The sequence below is a fragment of the Sceloporus occidentalis genome, unplaced genomic scaffold (assembly GCF_023333645.1).
Source record: "Sceloporus occidentalis isolate IW3139 unplaced genomic scaffold, rSceOcc1.0.p SCAF_6, whole genome shotgun sequence".
In the NCBI taxonomy this organism is placed as follows: domain Eukaryota; kingdom Metazoa; phylum Chordata; class Lepidosauria; order Squamata; family Phrynosomatidae; genus Sceloporus; species Sceloporus occidentalis.
This window is the reverse complement of record NW_028316986.1, coordinates 126,984,406-127,005,138: the sequence shown is the minus strand read 5'-3', so window position 1 is coordinate 127,005,138 and position 20,733 is coordinate 126,984,406.

Here is a 20,733-nt window from a genome sequence, read left to right as displayed (position 1 = left end):
GCACCTTTTCTGAGCATATGTGCCCTTTACTGACCTCACAATTTTCAACAAGTTAAATCAGAAAGATGTTTTATAAACGCGATGTTAGAAAGAAAGAGAGAGAGAGAGAGAGAAATACTCACCTCCACATAGTAACTTGAATTATTTAATGAAAGATCCATATCTATATGCTGGCTATTTGCTGTAGTAAATGAAATGTATGATCCATATCTATCAGTTCAGGATTGTCCTAGGTTCTGAGGTTTCCAGACCAAACCCTGAGTCCTAAGGACTACCCCTTGTGTTGTCATTAAGTAGTATGCATTAAGTACCACAGCAGTTAAAGGGGCTGTTCCCAGATCAAGATGAAATGAGTGGATTATTATGGTATTAGGGAAATGGGATAATGCATATCTAATTTGGCCTGCTTGCTTCTAACCAGAAGGTGGATGCAGAGTGGAGTGGAGGGTGAGCGCCAGCATCACCACAACTGGGAGAGAATGATGATTAACTAAGGAAATAGATAGGTCCCCTTCTTCTTGAAGAGTCTTTGCAAGGTGCAGCAACTGATCAATTAAACCTTGCAAATTGTACAAACTGCTGCTCTACTAGCTGACTGGGAGATTTGCACACGGCCTTTGCCTCTTGCCCGGAAATTAGCCCTTGAAAACTAGTACCATTGTCTCCTACCTGGAGATGACCCATGAAAACTGGAGTCTCAGGGCCGTACCCTGAGATCTAGCTGGATGGGACACCTACAAAGGCAAACAAATGGGTCCTTGATCAGATAAAACCAGAAATGCCCTGGAAGCCAAGATGACAAAATTGAGACTGGTGTATTTTGGACACACCGTGAGAAGAGAGGACTCATTAGAAAAAGGAATAATGCTCGGAAAGGTGGAGGGCAGTAGAAAGAGAGGAAGGGCTCATGTCAGATATAGGGATGCCATATCCTGCCTGGGGGCAGGACTTTCCCGTTTTTTGGCCCCCTGGCACGGTCCCGTCACGTTTTTGCCCCCCCCCCGGGTTTGCCCCGGGTTGAGTTGGTCCCTGCCTCAGCAGCAGCAGCCACTCTGCAGCTATTGCTGCCGACTGCCAGTCTGCCACCAACGTGGCCACTCTTGCAGCCGCTCCTGCTGCGGCCTTTGCAGCCCTCCGGCGCTTCCATTTTGCGCCCTGGGCTGCCCTGCGCGCTCTTGTGTGGGAGCGCGCAGGGCTGAGCAGGGGCTCCTGCCCTTCAGGCTGGCTGGCCAATGGCTGGACAGCCCGCCCCTGCTGCAGGAGCCTGTGAAAGCTAGCAGGGGGCGGGGCTGTTCCAGCTCCACTCTCCCATTGGCCAGCCAGCCTCCAGAGGAGGAGCTTCTCTTTCTCCCCGTGTGGGCCCAAGGCTTTACTGGCAAGGTACTTCCTCTTCTTTTTTTGCCCCTTTTCTCTTGTTCTTTCTTTTCCTCCTCCTCCTCTTCGTTTCCCCCCTCTTTCTCTTGTTCTTTCTCCTCCTCCTCCTATTCTTTTTCTTCTCCTCTTCCTCTTCCCCCCTCCTCCTCTTTTTATCTTTTTCCCTATTCTTCTTCTTCTTTCTCCTCCTTTCCTTCTTTCTCTTTCCTTTCTTTTTTCTCCTCCTCCCCCCTTCCGCCTCTGCTCCTGCTGCTGTTGTTGTGTGTGCCCAACTCCCTCCTTGGCCAGGCCTGCATTTCCCAACAAGAGGGAAGCCAGGGCTCGTAGGGGCCATGGGGGGGGGCTGAGGGGGAGGCACCAGGCAAAAGGGAGCCCAGGAGGGAGGGAGGGACGGGAGTGGCACCATCACGCTGCATCCACACTGGAGAAATAACCCAGTTTGGCTGGCAATGCTTTAACTCTTTTCTGACTCAAGGCTGTGGAATTCTGGGAGGTGGAGTGTGCTGTGGGGACCAGAACCCAAGCCCTGACTCTTTTATAGCTCAAGGCTGTGGAATTCTGGGAGCTGGAGTGTGCTGTGGGGACCAGAACTCAAGGCCTTCATCACTTTTAACAGTGATAGTGATGATGGTGAAGATGATGATATTGATATTAGCCAGCTTCTGAGGCATGCGCTCACTGTTTGTTCATAAACCTCTGAAATATGCAAGAGGCAATGTTAAATAAAACCATGTTCAATGCCCAAATGTGTGTCCTGTGTGTTTTGGAATGGAGGGGGGTGGTTTGGGCAGAAAGGGAAGTACATTTCTGCCATCTTTCTAGGAATAATGCCAAAATGTCCTCCATTTTGATCATGCCTAAGAAACATGCATTTATATTAACATATTTTTAAAAATCATCAATTTTTTTCACATGTCCTCCATTTTTAAAAAGTGTGTCCTACATTTGAAAATGTTGTCCTACATTTGTCCCGGTTTGGGGGTCCTGACTTATGGCAATCCTAGTCAGATAGAAACTTGATCAGGGAGATCATGGGAATGTATCTACAGGACTTGAACAGAGCAGTGGAGGATAGGTGAGCTTGGAGATTTCTAATCCATGGGGTTACCATGAGTTTGGACTGACCCAAGGGCAGTTAACAGCAACAAACCTGCTAACAAGTAAAAAAAAAAAAGGAACCAAGCAAAACATCCATAGCCAACCTTATCTCTTTTTCCTCTTTTTCTGGATGTTGCTGCAGAGCCTATATTGAGCAACAAGCTAAGAAGTGGTATGTGCCATGAGACATTCTCCAAATGTCAGGCTTACGATAAAACATACTTCTTGGTCTTACAAGATGGGGGGGGGGGGGGGAGAATCAAAAAAAGAGAAAACCTGGGAAGATGTAGGAAAGGGTTGTTAATTTGGAAACAGTATTTACCAGGCTGGAGAGAGCTGCCTTAAATGTGGCTTGATGATGTGAAAGAGCAAAACAGTTCAGTGTAAAAATGTATTTTGATATACATTTTGTTTCTGCTAAAAGAATGGAACTGAAAAGGCCAAAAGCAAAAGGCACTATAAATAATCTTTATCTGTATCTGCTCAAAAGGTAACAAAACAGTGTATAGAACAAAAGTATTCAGAGGCAATGTATACAAAAGATACCAAATTTGGGGGGGGGGGGGGGCTGCCTGCAGCCAATGTAGGCCAGGAGAGGTCTTTTTTGGAAACCCTAAATATGGTGAAAAGGCCCCTATGTCCCAGAGCCATTTTACAGCTTTTTTGCAAGAGAGGTGTGGCCATCCAAGGTCTCCTAGGGAGCTAATGCAGCCTCCTAGCCAGTGCTGCTAACAAGCCTCAAAGATATTCCCCAGAATGTTTTACCAAAATCCCAAATCCCTGGAATTCCCCAATATTTACCAGAATATTCAGTCAAAATCCCTGGAAAGAAATGAATTAAATCCCCCAGATTCCAGGGAATTCCCCGGAAATTGGCAATGCTGTTCCTAGCCTTCCAGAGTCTCCCAGCCCTGCTTTACGGGATACAATTATATATTTTTTGTGTGAAACACCAAGAGGGATTTTTTGTGTGTGTGTGTGGGATGGGCGGCGTGAGAATCCAGGAAAGTACAAGGATCCAACCACATTTTTACATGATCACATTGGTTTACAGCAGTGGTTCCCAACCTGTGGGTCGGGACCCCTTTGGGGGTTGAACGACCCTTTCACAGGGGTCGCCTAAGACCATCGGAAAACACATATTTGCATGTAGCAATGAAAATAATTGTATGGTTAGGGGTCGCCACAACATGAGGAACTGTATTAAAGGGTCGCGGCATTAGGTTGGGAACCAGTGGTTTACAGCTTGGTTTAAGTTTTTTTGCTTTTTAGTTGTGGAATAAATGCAGAGGCTGTCTTTGTTTACTCCTGATGACTTTATCACTTTAAAAGGGCTGTTGGGATGCAGCAAGAACAAGGCCACTGCAGTGCAGCTTGAGAAAGGAAACTACGGGGTTTCTAGGCTCCTTATTTTCTGAATATAAGATCAGACTTGTTTTAACAATGAAAACTTTCTTACCTATTGATCACAATGCAACGAACTCAAGAGAGAGAATCAGTGTAGTGGTGTGTGACTTTTCAGTATCTTGTTAAAATATGTGCCAGAAATGGAGTGAGAAATCAGAATTGCTTTGCATTGCACAGTCTTTGAATTAGAGTTTGATTTGCACTTAATTCCATTGATCTCTTCAGTATTTTATAATATAAATGAGCATATCTATTTTCTGTCTGGTTTATGCAGAAGGGCAAAAGTAATCAGATTGACAGCTGCCCTGATAACAGTAAAACATCACTTTGTGTTTCACACAGCCATAGGAGGTGTATGTATGAACTGAGGTACAGCTGGCCAAGGTAGTAACTGTGTAGCTCTCCAGCGTACTTGCTATGACTGCTAAGAATTCCAGTTCAACAAGTGGAAGGCTGCCCAATTCCCACTGCTTTAATATAAGATTCGAGCGTGGTGAACATACATGCCATACATATATAAATACCACGTCTTGGTCTTTTGTCCCAAAGGGGTGGCTTCTAACCATTTTGAAGGTGGGTTGTTTAAATGATGCACGAGGCAAAACTGGGTGGAAAGTGAAATGAAGTCATGCTCTGGGGCTAAAAACCAGAGCAAAAAGAAGCTGGGATACTCTAAGGTGAGGTACAGAGCACCAGGAAGAGGTGGCCAGGAGCTGCCTCTCTTTGCTGCGTAGCCGCGCCGCAGCAACCAAATTGCGCAACACAGCTACGCAAAAAAAAAAAAAAAAGACAGCTAAAAAGTGGCTTCTTTTTGCACTGCTGCAAACAGCTGGCAGCAGCGCAAGCACATTGCTGCTGTGCAGCTCCATCTGGAGGCTGTGCAACAATGATGTCATCGCTACATGCGCTATTTAGCATCACACAGTGAAGACACCCTCATCATGTGCGAGGGGTGAGGGGAGTGTGGGCTGGGCGCCCCTCGCATGTGACAAGACTGTACTTCGGGGCCCGTCAGTACTGGGCCTTTCTCAAGGTGGAAAATGTGCATCATCACGTGGACATATAAACTGCCTGGTGTCAGTGCATGACTGCGAAAACATTATTGCCAATAATGCAATGGATGTAATTACAACATATGCAAACCAGACAGCTCAACAGAGGGGCATGGGGTGAAGGGGGCATGTCTGGGGGACCTCCATGATTGTGCTTTGCCAATGTATCACTGTGTACACCGATGCACTGTACAGGCAGTTCATTGCACATGTGACTGTGTGGCTGAATATATATACAGGCATGCAATGGAATGGCATCTGGGCAGAAAGAGGGAAATTGGAGGTTGCAGGCAGTGTGTTTGTGTGATAGTGTGCATGCATGGTCGGGAGACAACAACAACAACAACAAATAATCATGCAGGGCGGCTTGATGCCATGTGGTGCAGACAGTCCTAAAGCTTGCAACAAGGATATTGTGCATTTCGGTTGAATCTGGTGGATTTTTGTTTGAATTTGCTACTCCTGCATGTTTTCTGGATTGAGAGATACCACATTGTATCTGCAACAGGGGAATCCTGAAGAGAGCCAGTGGACTGAGACCTTCAACAAAGTAAAACAATGTTTTTCTTTTTAAATCCGCATGCTTTACCTCTACATCTACCAAATTATTCCTGATGCTAAATCATGGAAGCTTCTTGAGAAATCCATTTTGCTCTGCCTACAAAGAGGCTTGTGGCCTCACAGGAATGGAGACAGATTGGACTGTAAGAGAGGAGTCCTTGTTGAGATGCAAATAGACTATGAATTTCCTGGACTTTGAAAATGTCCCACATGGCCCAAAGGAAGAGGAGCCAGCCTGGAAATCATGCCTTCCCCATGCCATCTTAATTAAGGACAGAAAAAACAGAAACCAGGCATCTTACTAACATCTTTATTTTTATTCCTGTTTGGTTTGTAACATCTTGCCTGGTGAAGAAGCCAGTATTTATTATTATTATTAACCTTTATTTATGAAGCGCTGTAAATTTACACAGCGCTGTACATACAAGTAGAACTTCGAAAGCTTGCAACAACTATATTGTGCATTTTGGTTGGCCAATAAAGATATCACTGTTTGGTGGATTTTTGTTTGAATTTGCTAAATGGCCCTTGCCTGTTTCATTATAAGGAATGTTTACAACTCACCATAGGTCTTTCTTATGTAGGACTGGGATTTATAGTTTGGCAAGGGACCTAGCATTATCTAGTCCACTCCCTTGAATTACAGCATTAAAGCTCCGCGGAAGACAATTCTCATAACACTGTAATCTTAAGACTCCACAGGAGTCTTTATGTTAATTTTTACTATTTTTCTTCAAGGACTAGCATTTTACAGTTAAACAATTTAATCAGTATCCCACTTCAATATCCAGAGGCCTCAAATAACCCATTAGTTATGCCGGTGTCTGAAATCTAATAGGATATATGTCTGGACATATGCAAGAACGCACACACTTGTACATCAACCTGTATGAAGTTGAAACAAATCCATTAACTTGAATATCTTGAAGAGTTGCAGTTTTTATCTGTGCAGGTAGTCTCTTCAGCAGTGCAAATCTGATCAATTCCAGACAATCAATAGTTGTTGTGGCCACTTCTTCATATACTAATACAAGCTCCTGGTGGCAAGCCTCATAGTCCATACTACGATGAGATAACAGAATTTGACTTATAGGATCAGAGAATCACAGAGTTGGAAGAAACCACAAGGGCCATCCAGTCTAACCCCATTCTGCCATGCACAAACAAAGCACCCCCGACACATGCATCCAGCCTCTGTTTAAAAGCCTCTGAAGAAGAAGACTCTACCACACACTTAGGCAGTGTATTCCACTTTGTGGAGGATCTACAAATATAGTATATTGTGAATATATCTTGAATACAGTCACCATCCATATCCACAGATTTAACCATCTATGGCTTGAATGTTTAAAAAGAAATCCCCAAAATCAAACCTTGATTTTTAGATTTCATTTTATATGAAGGATACCATTTTACTATGCCACCCGTATATAATGAGACTTGAACATCCAGATTTTGGTATCCACGGGGGTCCTGGAACCAAATCCCAGTGGATACCAAAGGGCACTGTATTTCAGACACTGCTGCCACTTAGGATTTTTAAAGTTTCATTGTTTTTTTGCCACTGGAATAGTTATATACGAAACTAGACCAAGACACCGATCATAAATATTTAACAAGAGATGCTCCTAATGAAATGTCTCACTGTTACAAAATAGTCTCAAAATAAGTAAGTATTGCTAAGTTTAGCTTAATTTTCATATGTGAGAGCTATGATGGTAAAACCTTGAAGAAGCTGTTTAGCCATGAGTAAAGTAGTGCCCCAATCTTACTATTTAGAACTAGGGCAAGTTAAGAGTGAATATCTGCAGACATTTACAGTTACTGAGGCTTCTGCAGAAACTAGATCTTTGTCTTAAATATGTGTTAAGGATTTGATAGATTGCCAATGACTGTTCTGGGCATGTTTCCTGAATAGTCAACCAACCATGTGGACACAATAGAATTTTTTTAAATATCAAAGCAACCTGAAAGTTAAAAAAAATAGAATGCTTCATGGGACTCTTCAGGCACTATATTCTGTAACACAAAGCAAGGGCAAATGTTTTTGCTCTACAGTTCCCATCAGTCCTGCACAGCACAGCTAATGATGAGGGATCATGGGAGCCACAGTTCAAAAACCTGTGAGCTATGGTTTCCCACTACTGTGTTAAATGAAAGCAGATAAACAGCAGCAAAGCATAAAACTAAGCTAAGCTTTTAGCAAGAGGGCAAGGAAAGTCATAGTATGGGCCATAATGCAGTCTCTGAAACATTGTAAAAGGATGTACAAAATAAAGCATTCCCCCCACCTGTTCCAATTTGACAAGGACTATCCAAAATAATCCTGTGTTGACCTATTTTTAACCTGTTTTTAAAATGTCTCAGTTTTTCTGTCTCCCTCCCATTTTTCTCCTTTGTGTTCAGCTTACTTCAATTGCTGCAAACTGGGTTCAAAGTGAAAAAATAGTTTGCAGCTTGACCACACTTTGATGTTGTTTGGCCCCCTATCCCAGTTTGCATCTGTGGGATTTGGAGGGTATCATAAATCAAAACATGTTGTCTGATTTCTCAGACTGTATGCATGGGATGGGATTGTGGTCCCATGGGTCCCATGACAAAAACAAATTGCACTGGTCCTTCCAAAATGATGTGTGGACCCAAATGCCCTCTTTGCCAGAGTTCAATGGTGTTCTTCCAGTGAATCTAGCTGCTTCTTCCAGAATTGTCAACTCTTTGCATCCTTAAAGCCAGGTCTGGAGGGCTGGAAAGCCCCTCAAAGCTGGTTTTTCTTGCTAAGGAGGATGGGGGGTGGGGGGGGGGGGAGAAAGGAAGGAAGGCCTAGTTTTATTGACATTGGATACCAAAGGACACCATAGGCCTTTATGTTTTGCAAGGATATTTGTAAATTAAGAAAGGTTGCAAATATCACAGAAGTCTCACTTCTAATTATAATTACTATTAATATAAGGCCCACAATGTTTTATGTATATTATAATAATTATTATTGATACAATAGCTAATCTAGATGATAATTATTTGAAAACACTAATTCTCTCTCTCACACACCCGTCATCCAGCCCCTAGGCTTACATTCAAACCAGGAGCTGTTTCACGTCACATATGCTTTTTTTTTTAGTCCAGTTATAAATAGGTTCATGATCACCCAAGTTGTGGAGGGTGAGAGACAGTTGAACATGACTCTAATCATATGCTTTTCTCACTGCAGCCACAGAAACTAGTGTGCCTTAATGAATCCAGAAATGGATAGCTGTGACTTAAGAAAATAAATTCAACCTGAGATTCTCAATGCTCTATGCTTTTTAATGGATGCAACTTAACCAACATAGTTTTAAAAGATTTCTGGGTGGCAATTAGCAGTAAGACAGGAGTTAAAGAAAGCAAATATGTGCTGTCATAATACAATCAGACATTAGGGACTATCCAATTTGAGATTATTCATGAGAGGATTTGAATGCCCCCTCCAATAAAGCATTCTCAAAAAAATTTCTGTACAGTTGGCCCTCTGTATCCACAGATTGTTTATCCATGGATTCAACTATCCATGCTTGAGAAAACACACACACACACACACACACACACACACCCACACACACACACACACCAAAAGCAAAGCTTGATTTTGCCATTTTATAGAAGGGACACCATTTTACTATGTCATTATATTTAATGCAACTTGACCGTCCATCATCATCATCATCATCATCATCATTTATATAGCGCTGTAGATTTGTGTATCCATGGTGGGTCCTGGAGCCAAACCCCAGCAGATATTAAGGTCCCACTGTGTATAGAAATCTAGCATTTTGGGGGCTAGAATCCGATCCTTGACATAATTGCAGTTTACTGACAGAATGATTTTGCCATAGGATGACAATGAAACATGCCAGTTTCTCTATATAGTTTGAGATAGTAATCTCAGTAATGCAGCATCATATGATCTAATCAAAACATGTGTCAACTGGCCCTAAGCAAGTGGTCTAGATCTAAATATTGTTGTGTAAAATACTCCTGTGCAGCCAGCAGATAACACCTGGCTCACCACATCCAGGAATGCAGGAGATTCTTTCTAGTGGTAATTTACAAGTGAGGTAGGCAAAAGGAAAAATGAGTCAGCACATTTGTGTCAATCATCACTAAGCAATGGTAGCTATCTGTGGTTGGATGTTACGTTCCAAAGGGTGGCTGCATGCATTGAGTCAGTTTGCATAGAAATGTTCGAGGCATCTGTGTCTTTGCAAAAAAACGAAAAATAAAGAAAAACCCTCTTATTCTGCAAATGCTACCGTAATATATGCTCGGCTTTGTAGCCTTTTTAGATAATCCTTTTATGGCTCAGTAAATATGCAATTGTTTAAAATAGACATACCCATAACAGTAATCAATTATTTTACCATTGTGAGTTGAACCATTGTTATTTCTCTTGGAAGCAAATAGGATCAAGAGACTAGCATGGAGACCTGTAACAACCCCCCCCCCTCTTCTCTGCCTTATTGTTTCCTGGAGAATTCCAATTATTAATGTGCCATTGAACACAGAATTTTCAAATACACTATTTCTCTCCAAGAGGGATCTGTCTTCACCATTTATAATATATGTCTTTTCTAAATTATATTAGTGTTAGTAGTTACAGAACTTTAGAGGAATATAAGAGAACAATGTATGCAAGTGGTAATTGGTTTATGGTTCCTTTAAACATACCCATGGGGCTGTGCATTTCATATTCAGAAAGTTGTGTTGAACTATTTATGGCACTTCAAGCTATATTCTCACTACAAACAGTTTAGAAATTATTACACATGGTTGATGTTAAAGAACATAAGAAGGACTGTGCCTGTACTAATCTAAAATTTTGTTCCCATAGTGGCCAACCAGAAAGCTTAAGGAAGCCCAAAAGTAGGACATGACAGAGCACAGTTGACACCGAACAGTTTGTGATTTCTAGCAACTGTATACAGAGCCATATTGCCAATGCTAATGAAAGTACTATATAGTGATCATAACAAATAGCCTTATCCTTCCTGAATGTGTCTAATCCCCTTTTAAAGCCATCTGAGCTGGTGGCCATCACAATACTGTCTGATAGTTAATTCCACAGTTTCAGTCTGCACTGCATGAATACATTAACTATGTTATTTAAATAAGTGTAGGCAGGAGATTCAAGACAGTCGTCAAGAGAAAAATAAGTTACCATATGAATGTGCACAGAACAACTGTATGGAAAAGTGAGAATAACTGGATGAATGTTGGTATGTTAAGCCAGAGGGCTGCAGAAAAAAGGGGTACAATAGATACCTGCAGTGGATTTACATGTATTCAAAATGTTTTGCAGAAAGCAAAGGATTGCCTAATAGAACTGTCAGGAGCAGGGAGAACTCATAAGGCAGTAAATTAATCTGTGTCTGACCCTTCAGAGCCATATCCTCTAATTGCAGACCAGGGCTGGTTTGTTATAGGAAGCATATAAGTGACTTGTTGAAACAGCTTCACTGAGTACCAATCTCTTTCTGGACACAATTTGATGTGTTTTTATGACCTATAATGTCCTATATGATTTAAGCCCTGATCATAGAATCATAGAATCGTAGAGTTGGAAGAGACCACTAGGGCCATCCAGTCCAAACCCCCGCCATACAGGAAATCCAAATCAAAGCATCCCTGACAGATGGCCATCCAGCCTCTGTTTAAAGACCTCTAAGAAAGAAGACTCTACTACATTGCAAGGGAGTGTGTTCCACTGTCGAACAGCCCTTACTGTCAGGAAGTTCCTCCTAATGTTGAGGTGCAATCTCTTTTCCTGTTGCTTGCATCCATTGTTCCGGGTTCTGTTCTCTGGAGCAGCAGAAAATAAGCTTGCTCCCTCCTCAACATGACATCCCTTCAAATATTTAAACAGAGCTATCATGTCACCTCTTAATCTTCTTTTCTCCAGGCTAAACATCCCCAGCTCCCTAAACATCCCCAGCTCCTGATGATCTGAAAGTTCAAAGCTTCCATGTGAAACTGTTTACATAGAATGATAGAGTTGGAAGAAACTGCATGGGCCATCCAGTCCAACCCTCTGCCATGCAGGAAATCCAATCAAAGCATCCCCAATAGATGGCCATCTAGCCTCTGCTTAAAGACCTCCAAGGAAGGAGACTCCACTACACTCCGAGGGAGTGTGTTCCACTGTTGAACAGCCCTTACTGTCAGAAAGTTCCTCCTAATGTTGAGGTGGAATCTCTTTTCCTGTAGCTTGCATCCATTGTTCCGGGTCCTGTTCTCTGGAGCAGCAGAAAACAAGCTTGCTCCCTCCTCAATATGACATCCTTTCACATATTTAAACAGGGCTATCATATCACCTCTTAACCTTCTCTTATCCAGGCTAAACATCCCCAGCTCCCTGAGTCGTTCCTCATAGGGCAAGGTTTCCAGACCTTTCACCATTTTAGTCACCCTCCTTTGGACACGCTCCAGTTTCTCAGTGTCCTTTTTAAATTGTGGTGCCCAGAACTGGACACAATATTCCAGGTGGGGCCTGACCAGAGCAGAATACAGTGGCACTATTACTTCTCTTGATCTAGACACTATACTTTTATTGATGCAGCCTAAAATTGCATTGGCCTTTTTAGCTGCCGCATCGCACTGTTGACTCATGTTCAACTTGTGGTCTACTTGGACTCCCAGATCCCTTTCACATGTAGTTTCATTCAGTCAGGTATCCCTCATCCTATATCTGTGCATTTCATTTTTCTGCCCTAAGTGCAGTACCTTACATTTCTCCCTGTTGAATTTCATTTTGTTAGCTTTGGCCCAGCTTTCTAGTCTATTCAAATCATTTTGAATGTTGATCCTGTCCTCTGGAGTATTAGCTATTCCTCCTAATTTGGTGTCATCTGCAAATTTGATAAGTATGCTCCCAATTCTGTCATCCAGGTCATTAATAAAGATGTTGAATAACACTGGGCCCAGGACAGAGCCCTGTGGGACCCCACTGGTCACTTCTCTCCAGGATGAAAAGGAGCCATTGTTGAGCACCCTTTGGGTTCGGCCGGTCAACCAATTACAAATCTATGTAACAGTTACTTTGTCTAGCCCACATTTTACAAGCTTGTTTGCAAGAATGTCATGGGAAACCTTGTCAAAGGCCTTACTGAAATCAAGATATACTATATCCACAGCATTCCCTTCATCTACCAAGCTGGTAATTTTATCAAAGAAATAGATCAGATTTGTCTGCCAGGACTTGTTTCTCTGAAACCCATGTTGACTTTTTGTGATTATGGCATTGCCTTCTAGATGTTCACAGACTCTCTGTTTAATGATCTGCTACATCTTCTGGGAAGGGCTTCTTCATCATGCCACCCAGGTTTGTCAGTAAGGACACAGGAGAAACAACTCCTCCATATGTGTGATTTTTTTTTTTAAAAAAAAAATCATTGGAGATGTAGTAATTGATTTTGGACACCGGATTTTGCCACCACCATTGCCAGGGGCATCATTCAGGGGATATAGGCCATACCAGGTGACATCCTAAGAGTGGGATGTGTCACCATTGCTCCCTAAACATCTGTTGTTGCTTTTTAGCAGAAACAGGCTGTGGCATTCATCTATGTTCCTTTAAAATGCTGAGGAGATGATGTAAGTGGGGTGAGGCTCAATGGGAGAAGAAAAGAGAGGCCTCTGTTTTGTTGTGTTAAAGTTAATTAAAAGGTTATTAAAAATAATTTTAAAATATTTTAATTTTTTCTTTAAAAACTTCACATTTCACCAAATCTTTCACTTAAACCACATGAAAATATGTATATCTACATACATATAGGCTGTGCGTTTGATTCTGTAATTTAAAGGTATAACTTTAATTTTGCTAGTTTTTTTATGTCACAACTATTATTATTACATTCAGCGATATAAGAGAATTATGATGTATGAGTGACAATAATACAAAAACTATTCCTAAGGATTCTACATGGTGTGGTATGGGAGGAGCTCAATGAGGAGATGATACCATGTGTTATGGCAACAGGTGACCACTGCAACATATCATAAAAGTTTTCTTTTCTCATCTATTTAATTTTTTGTGTCAGCAAGAGCAAAAATGGGGCACTGAGCTAGCTTGAACTAATGATTCAAACTGTAAACCAAGGCTGGACTGTAGGAAAATGCAGAGTTCACTTTTTCCTTCCAGAGGTCATCCCTGACTCCAATCATTTTTGCTCTGTTTGCTTTTCATGTTTCTGCCCTAGAGTCTCACTGCTCTTGATGTAGCCTTGTCCATTCTGTCATCTCAAGTACTCTTGGGGAGTTTGGCAACTTACTTTTTGCAAGCTGGCTTCTTGCATTATTCTTTCTTTTAATTGGAGCCATTGTCCTGAATAATCATTATGTTAAGTTTCAGGAAGTTTATCATCTAGTGGGTGGATGGAACTGCAAGTTAGTGGTTCTCAGCCTTTGACTCACCAGAAGTTTTGGACTTCAGTTTGCAGAATCTGTGAGCTGGCTGGTGCTTCTGGCAGCTGAAGTTCAAAGCATCTTTAGAAACATAGACTGAGAACCAGTGATATAGATATAGACATTTAAATCTATTAAAATTAGTTAATTAGTTTAAAATAAAAATATTCACAGGTTGTACAGCTCCAGAGTCTCCTTCGTATTTACACCATGTTTCAGGTGTGTAAGTTTCACCGTTTGGGGGTTCAGTGAGTGGATGGATAGACACACACATGCACACTTTTATTATTATAAATGCACATGGAGTCAGGAACAGGCAAGATTCACCTTGGAGTTAAGATTGTTTTACCAGTAGAAGGGGCAAAAGTGAAAGTTTAAGTAGCCCAGTCCCACAGAGCTATGCTCTGAAATGGCTACAAGCATTTAGGCAAAATCTGAAGCGTTTCTGATCTTGAGAAGACCTCTGTTCTTAAAGAATCTGTGCTGCCTGTGTCTGGTTCAACTACCCAAGCGAATAACATGATATTGTAGAAAGTCATATTTACAATGATTACAATGAATGTTTTAAAAACTAAACATGGCTTTAAAAATGAAATTATCTTGAGATACTTTGTTGGAGACAGGAAGAAATTTTGCTTGGGTTTGTCCTGGCAGGGCTTAAACTCAATTCAGTCTTTGGGACAAAACAGTTATTTGCCTGTTATTTGAGATGTATTGCTACTTGGGAATTCTGACGGGATACAGACCACCCAAAAAGGGCGGTCTGGCGGTGCTTTCCTTTACTCCGCCAGGAAACCGCAGTGGACAAACCGCATGGCTCCCTCGCAGAGCAAAAAGAACCCACAAAAAGTGGGTTCTTTCTGCAGCGCCATTGTGATGCCACAGTGTGACAGTGGCACACTTGCGACATCACAATGGGGGCATGATGTGCGGATGCTAAGCGTCCATCACATTAAAATGGCGGTGTCCATGTGTACAGGGCGCTGCCATTTTGAAGCCCTCATCATGTGCTGGGGTGAGGTACGTATGGGCAGTGCACCCTCGGCCAACCCCTAGCATGTTACAAGGGCGCACTTTAGGCCCGTCTGGAGAGGCCCTCTGTTTCTTCCTTCAGTGTCCTTAGTTGTGCCACCTATTGACCACCAGTTGCATACTGCTTTGATTAGATATTATTGACTCTGAATTAACTAGACTTGATGAAACTTGATAACGTCAATTATGGTTAATTTTCAGGCTCAGAAAATACGGGCTCAGAAAGAGTGTGTACAGGCAAATAAAAACCTTTGGAGCTTGTCCCAAAAGTCAATCCCTAATTATTTTGTTCATTTAGAAATTAAGAGCATAGTGTGATAATCTTAATTCCTTTACATGTGGGCAAACTAAGATAACAGCCTCGAGTACTCCTTTCTAATCTGGACAATGGAAGCATAAGTAATGAAGGGTTTCACCAGAATACCGCAAAAAAGGATGCCCAGCTTAATAATACAATTGGTCATTGGACCCAGAGCTTTTGCTAGGGCTTTTGTCATTGGACCCAGAGGTTTCAGTGACTATACCTCTTAGCCATTTAAATGTTGCATCTCTTGAAGTCAAGGGTAGTTTGGTGCAGCAATCTACAGAAAAATTTCACATGTTTGAGAATGCACATGGTAGAAATATCTGCTCATTTGGGAAAACAGCAGTTTCTTGCCGCACAAGTAAATCAATATTTTCCCTCAACCAAATGCTTTCTAAAAAACAAGAAATCTTTTGTCTGAAAGCAACATTGCAATCTATTGTAACTTTGATAGAGATGGCAATTTTAAAAGCAGCACTCCAGCAAACTCCCCAGTTAAAAGACTTGGTAGATCACCAGCCTAAGGCCCCCAACAAATGAAAGGGGGAATAAATGACAATTGTCCAGTTGTCAATGACTAGCCCTTTTGGGAAACTGGAGGAAATAAAGCACAATTAGATTAAAATTCTGAGGAGATCCAATAAACATATTCAACAATACAAAGAGTTAACTACTAAATTATTTGAACTAAATTATTTTATCTATACTTCATTATACTTCTTGGATTGTATTTTTATAAATAAAAAATAAAAAAATCTGAGGAGATACTAGAGAGCCCTGTTGGAGTTGGAGGTTTAAGAAGTGGTATGGAGGACTTTTATCTACCTTTTTTGAATCCCAAATTGTTACTCCTTGATGAATGGCACGATAACACCATAAAATAAGACAGCTTTCAGTCTCTATCTTTACCTGCAGGAACAGCATGTGAAAAGACTGTGCAAGTGAATAAATGCAAATGATAATCTAGAGAAAAACCATGCTGTGGTTTCAGTACGATAGCACATGTAGAAATTTCATGAACAATCACTGTAAGTTAAGCTACTGTGTTTAACTGGTCATCAAGACAGAAGCATGCAGGGATTCTAGCTTTAGAAGTGCCACAGGATATTTTAAATGAATGGGATATCTCAGTGGATATAAAAGGTTTGTGTTCGTATACGACAAGACCTAAAAAGTCAAGAGATATGGTGATTTTGATTTTAACAGAGAATAACCTTACTCACTGTTTGAAGGAAGAGAAATTTAAGTGGGGCCTGTGTAAACACTACTTTAAGACCAAACCTAAACTACATTAATTTGAATCCTCATACCCATAGATCAGTAAATCCAAATAATGGAAACTGTGACCTATATTATTGACATGCCTTCTCTGGAGAACTAGCATCCTTAGAGCTTGCTCATGATCTGCAGCCGAATGGACTATCTGAAACCCAAGGTCAATAAGGGGCAAAACAGATGGGCAGAAGGGGCGGCTTCAAGCCACCCCTTCCAAAGACAGATTGGGACTGTGGCAAACACACACTGTGGCCCTAATCTGCCTTCAACCTGGTCGAAAAAGGAGTGGATAAGATCCGCTCTTTTTTTGGCCAGGGAAAAGCTGGCTTTGCCAGTCTCGCCGCAGCCGCAGGGCAGCTTTATGATGCTCTGGCAGCATGCAGCATGTAAACACTGTACTACCAGATTGTCATGAAACTGCCCATGTCTGGGCAGCCAGGCAGCTTCAAGCCAGCTTCCTGGCATCATAGCAGCATCTGGCATCTAAACACTGCATGGCAGTGACACCCAGAAGTGGACTTATTTCAGCTGTCTGTTCAGGATCCATGTATCTGGGATATCAGCTCATCCTGTTGAAAGCCAGAAGTACCTAGCCCTGAAAAACAGTTATATGAACTCTTTCTGTTTGTACTATCAGAGACAGAATTTTTTCTTTCTTGGGGAAGAATGCCATTTTAGAAGATCTAAAGCACCAAACTGGCCTAGATTTTAAATGTAGTGAAGTGGATATTCTTGATATAAACTCAGAAAGGGGAAATAAGGGAAAGGTGATTTTGAGTCTAAAATTGTCTAAGTAACCAGGAAATTAGCACTGCAGGAAGGGACAATTTTTTTAAACCAAGATTCCTCAGTTTTGGATATCAACAGCACCAGGAGATTTTTTTTTTTGGGGGGGGGAATCACCCTTAGCAGAAAGATTTAAATTCTACCCCTAAGGTTTTTATGGGTTATAACAGTTTTAATCTATTTATACTATTATTATATAACAGCATAATAGAGAGATGGTGCTGTGTAATGATTTGAGTGTTGGACTGTGATTCATGAAACCAGGGTTCAGTTCCCTGCTCAGTCATGGAAACCCACTGGGTTACCTTGGGCAAAACACACTCTCTCAGCCTCAGAGGATAGCCATGGCAAACCTCCTCTGAACAAATTTTGCCAAGAAAACCTCATGATAGGCTCACCTTAGGATTGCTATAACTCGGAAACAACTTGAAGGCACACACCACACAATGCTTTCCCACTGGGCCCTTGCCCAGAATTTAAGGGAAAGAAGGTGTGTCCTTGTGTGAAGAAAACACTAGTTAGACTCAATTTCAAGGCAGGCAGCCAGTTCAGAGTCACTGTGAAGAGGGGCTGCAGGGGATCAGAAAGCATGAAAAGCAGGAACGTGTGTATCTGAAGAGGTTCAGACAGGAACTGAGGGATGTAAGAGTCAGTTGTAATAGTCAGTGGAGAGTTAATGTGTGCTGTCTGTCTGAATTGATTCAAGGGCAAGGTCTGACATAACTCAGGTTGAATATTGGTCTAAAACACACTACAGAAATAATCCATTTTATTTACTTATTTATTATATTAATTTGTATTGCACTTTTCTCCCCAAATTGTGACCCAAACAGCAGTTGGAGACCGCTTTAATTGCCTTGGCTCAGTGCTAGGAGATTCTGGGAACTGCAATTTTGTGACACATTGAGCCTTCTCTGTCAGAGTGCTCTGGTGCCATAATAAACTACAGTTCCCAGGATTCCCTAACACTGAGCCAGGGCAGTTAAAGCCATCTCAAACTGGATTATTTATGCAGTGTGTTTTGGACCAATGTTATATGTTTGGAACTATGGACCTTATCACACAAGACAAATCCCGCTCTTGAAACGGGATTTAAAACCCTGCAAATGCAGGATGTTTTTCAGATGACGTTTCTCCCAATCAACAATAACACGAAAATAAAGTGAATGGAAAATGGACAAAAAGGATACCTTTTTACTTTTGAGAAGTTCCCATTTCTGAGCAGGATTCATGTAGTGTGATAAGGCTCCAAGAAAGAAATTTGTTTAAAGCATTCACCTTTCTACAGGATATACTAAACCACATTAATTCACATGTTATTTTGTTAACTCTGACTCAGAGTGCCTTCTTTAACCCTAAATCTAGGGGTGGTCATGCTTACCATAAAGAACACACACACCAAAGAAAAAATCCATAACACACACAGTAGTCTTCGGCAAGATCACCTGGAGACCCAGGCTGCATCTGCACTGCAGGAACAATCCGGTTTGACACCACTTTAACTGCCATGGCTCAGTGCTATGGAATTCTGGGAATTGTAATTTTGTGAGACATTTAGCCTTCTCTGTCAGAGAACTCTGGTGCCACAACAAAGTATGATTCCTAAAATTCCACAGCAATGAGCCATGGCAATTAAAGTGATGTCAAACTGGATTATTTCTGCAGTGCGGATGCAGCCCCAGTTGCCCCAAACCCAAGGAGGGATTTTGAGGTGGGATCATGGGCTGTGGGGAAAGTGCCAAACATCCAAGACAAGGAACTGTGGGTCCAGCCTTGGGAAGACCAATGTCAAAGACATTATGGTGGCAGTGGTGGGACTGAATGATCCTGTGAGGGGATCAAAAGATCAATAGATAGGATTGAGTGATCTAGTAAAGGGACCTATTTGCTTGAGGAAAAGCCAAAAAGAGGTTCTTGTGTGTGAACAGCTGGCCTAATTGGGCCACAAGCGGTGTGTCAAGGAGAGACAAGAGTAATCTCTGAGGTAAAAGTTGTGGTAAAGTAAGGGATTAATGAGAAGTAGTGAAAGGAGCCAATCTGAGGACCTGAGAAGTGTGCTACTGTTTTAAAACAAAAGAGTAATCCCTAAAATAAAAATAAAAAACATTGTGGTAATGAAAGGGATTGCCAATAAGCAGTGGAAAGACTCACTTTACGTACCTAAGAAAGAGGTGCTACAAAGTTGAAAACAAATACAGTGTAACCTCTGAGGAAAACATTGTGGTAAAATAAGAAGGATTACAACCACAAACCCACCAGTGAAACTCCCCAGTAAAAACAAAGGAGCTATCAGACCTAAATTAAAAAGGGGAAGATGATTTCTGAGGCAAATGTTTGGTGTACAGTAGGAAGTCACCTTATTGATAAGAACCAGGCATAAAGGAAAGTGCTTTAGTTGTTATATTAAAGTATTTCCTGTGGTAAATGTTCTGGTTAAACATAAGGAAATACTGAGAAAGGAAAACCAACTTTGGAAAGCCCAGTTTAAGGGGGAGAACAAGTGGGGAAATAATAGAGAATTTAGACACCACCATACCTTAAACCACAGTTAGTAGGGAAGTATGGAAAATAAAGACACTCAACTAGCTAGGTTAGCCTTAAAAGAGAGAAGAAAACCTCCAGTGGGAGAAATAAGAAGTAATTGTGTGCATGGAGACTGAGAGAGAGACTTGAGAAAGAACAGGAAAAGGAGAGAGCATTAAGGGAACAGGGAAATGTGGCAGCTGATACCCTTTGCAGGCAACTTGAAGGGCAAGCCCATGCTAAATGTTGGGAAGGTTAGACCAAATCTGTTTTACTTTTGTACAGTGTTGTTGTTTGGCTGTTATGTAAGGTTTACCATGACAATTAAATGAGACTGACAGCAAGAGACTGAAAGAGATTGTTAGAAACTTGGGGCCAATGTTGGGAAGAGCAGTGTTTCAGGAAGCAGTCCTAAGAAACACTACCAGAGAAATAAAACCTAGGGCAGCAGCCAGTTTGAGCTGAGTTTGTCAGAGTCAGTGGCGATCCCATGCTGGGTGTCACCCAGTGCAGGGGGCAAGACCTATGGCGGGGCAGGAGTTCCATGGGCAGAATGTCCGGTGGGACTTCCAACGGGGGGAACATGGAAGTGACTGCATGGCCCTGAGGTGAGACCATGCAACTGGAGGCACACCCACACAGCTGGAGGTCAGTAATGGTGCCTGCATGGCTGGAGGGGCACCTGCGCTGGCTGAAAGAGTGCCCATGTGGCCGGAGGGACACCAGCGTGGCTGGAAATGGCACCCCGGCAGCTGGATACGATACCCAAGTAGCTGGAAATGGTGCCCATGCAGCCAGAAATCGCGCCTGCATGGCCAGAGGAGCACCCACATGGGCCAAAACAGCAGCCGCACAGCCGCAGCCACAGGGGGCCAAGGGGTGCCCACG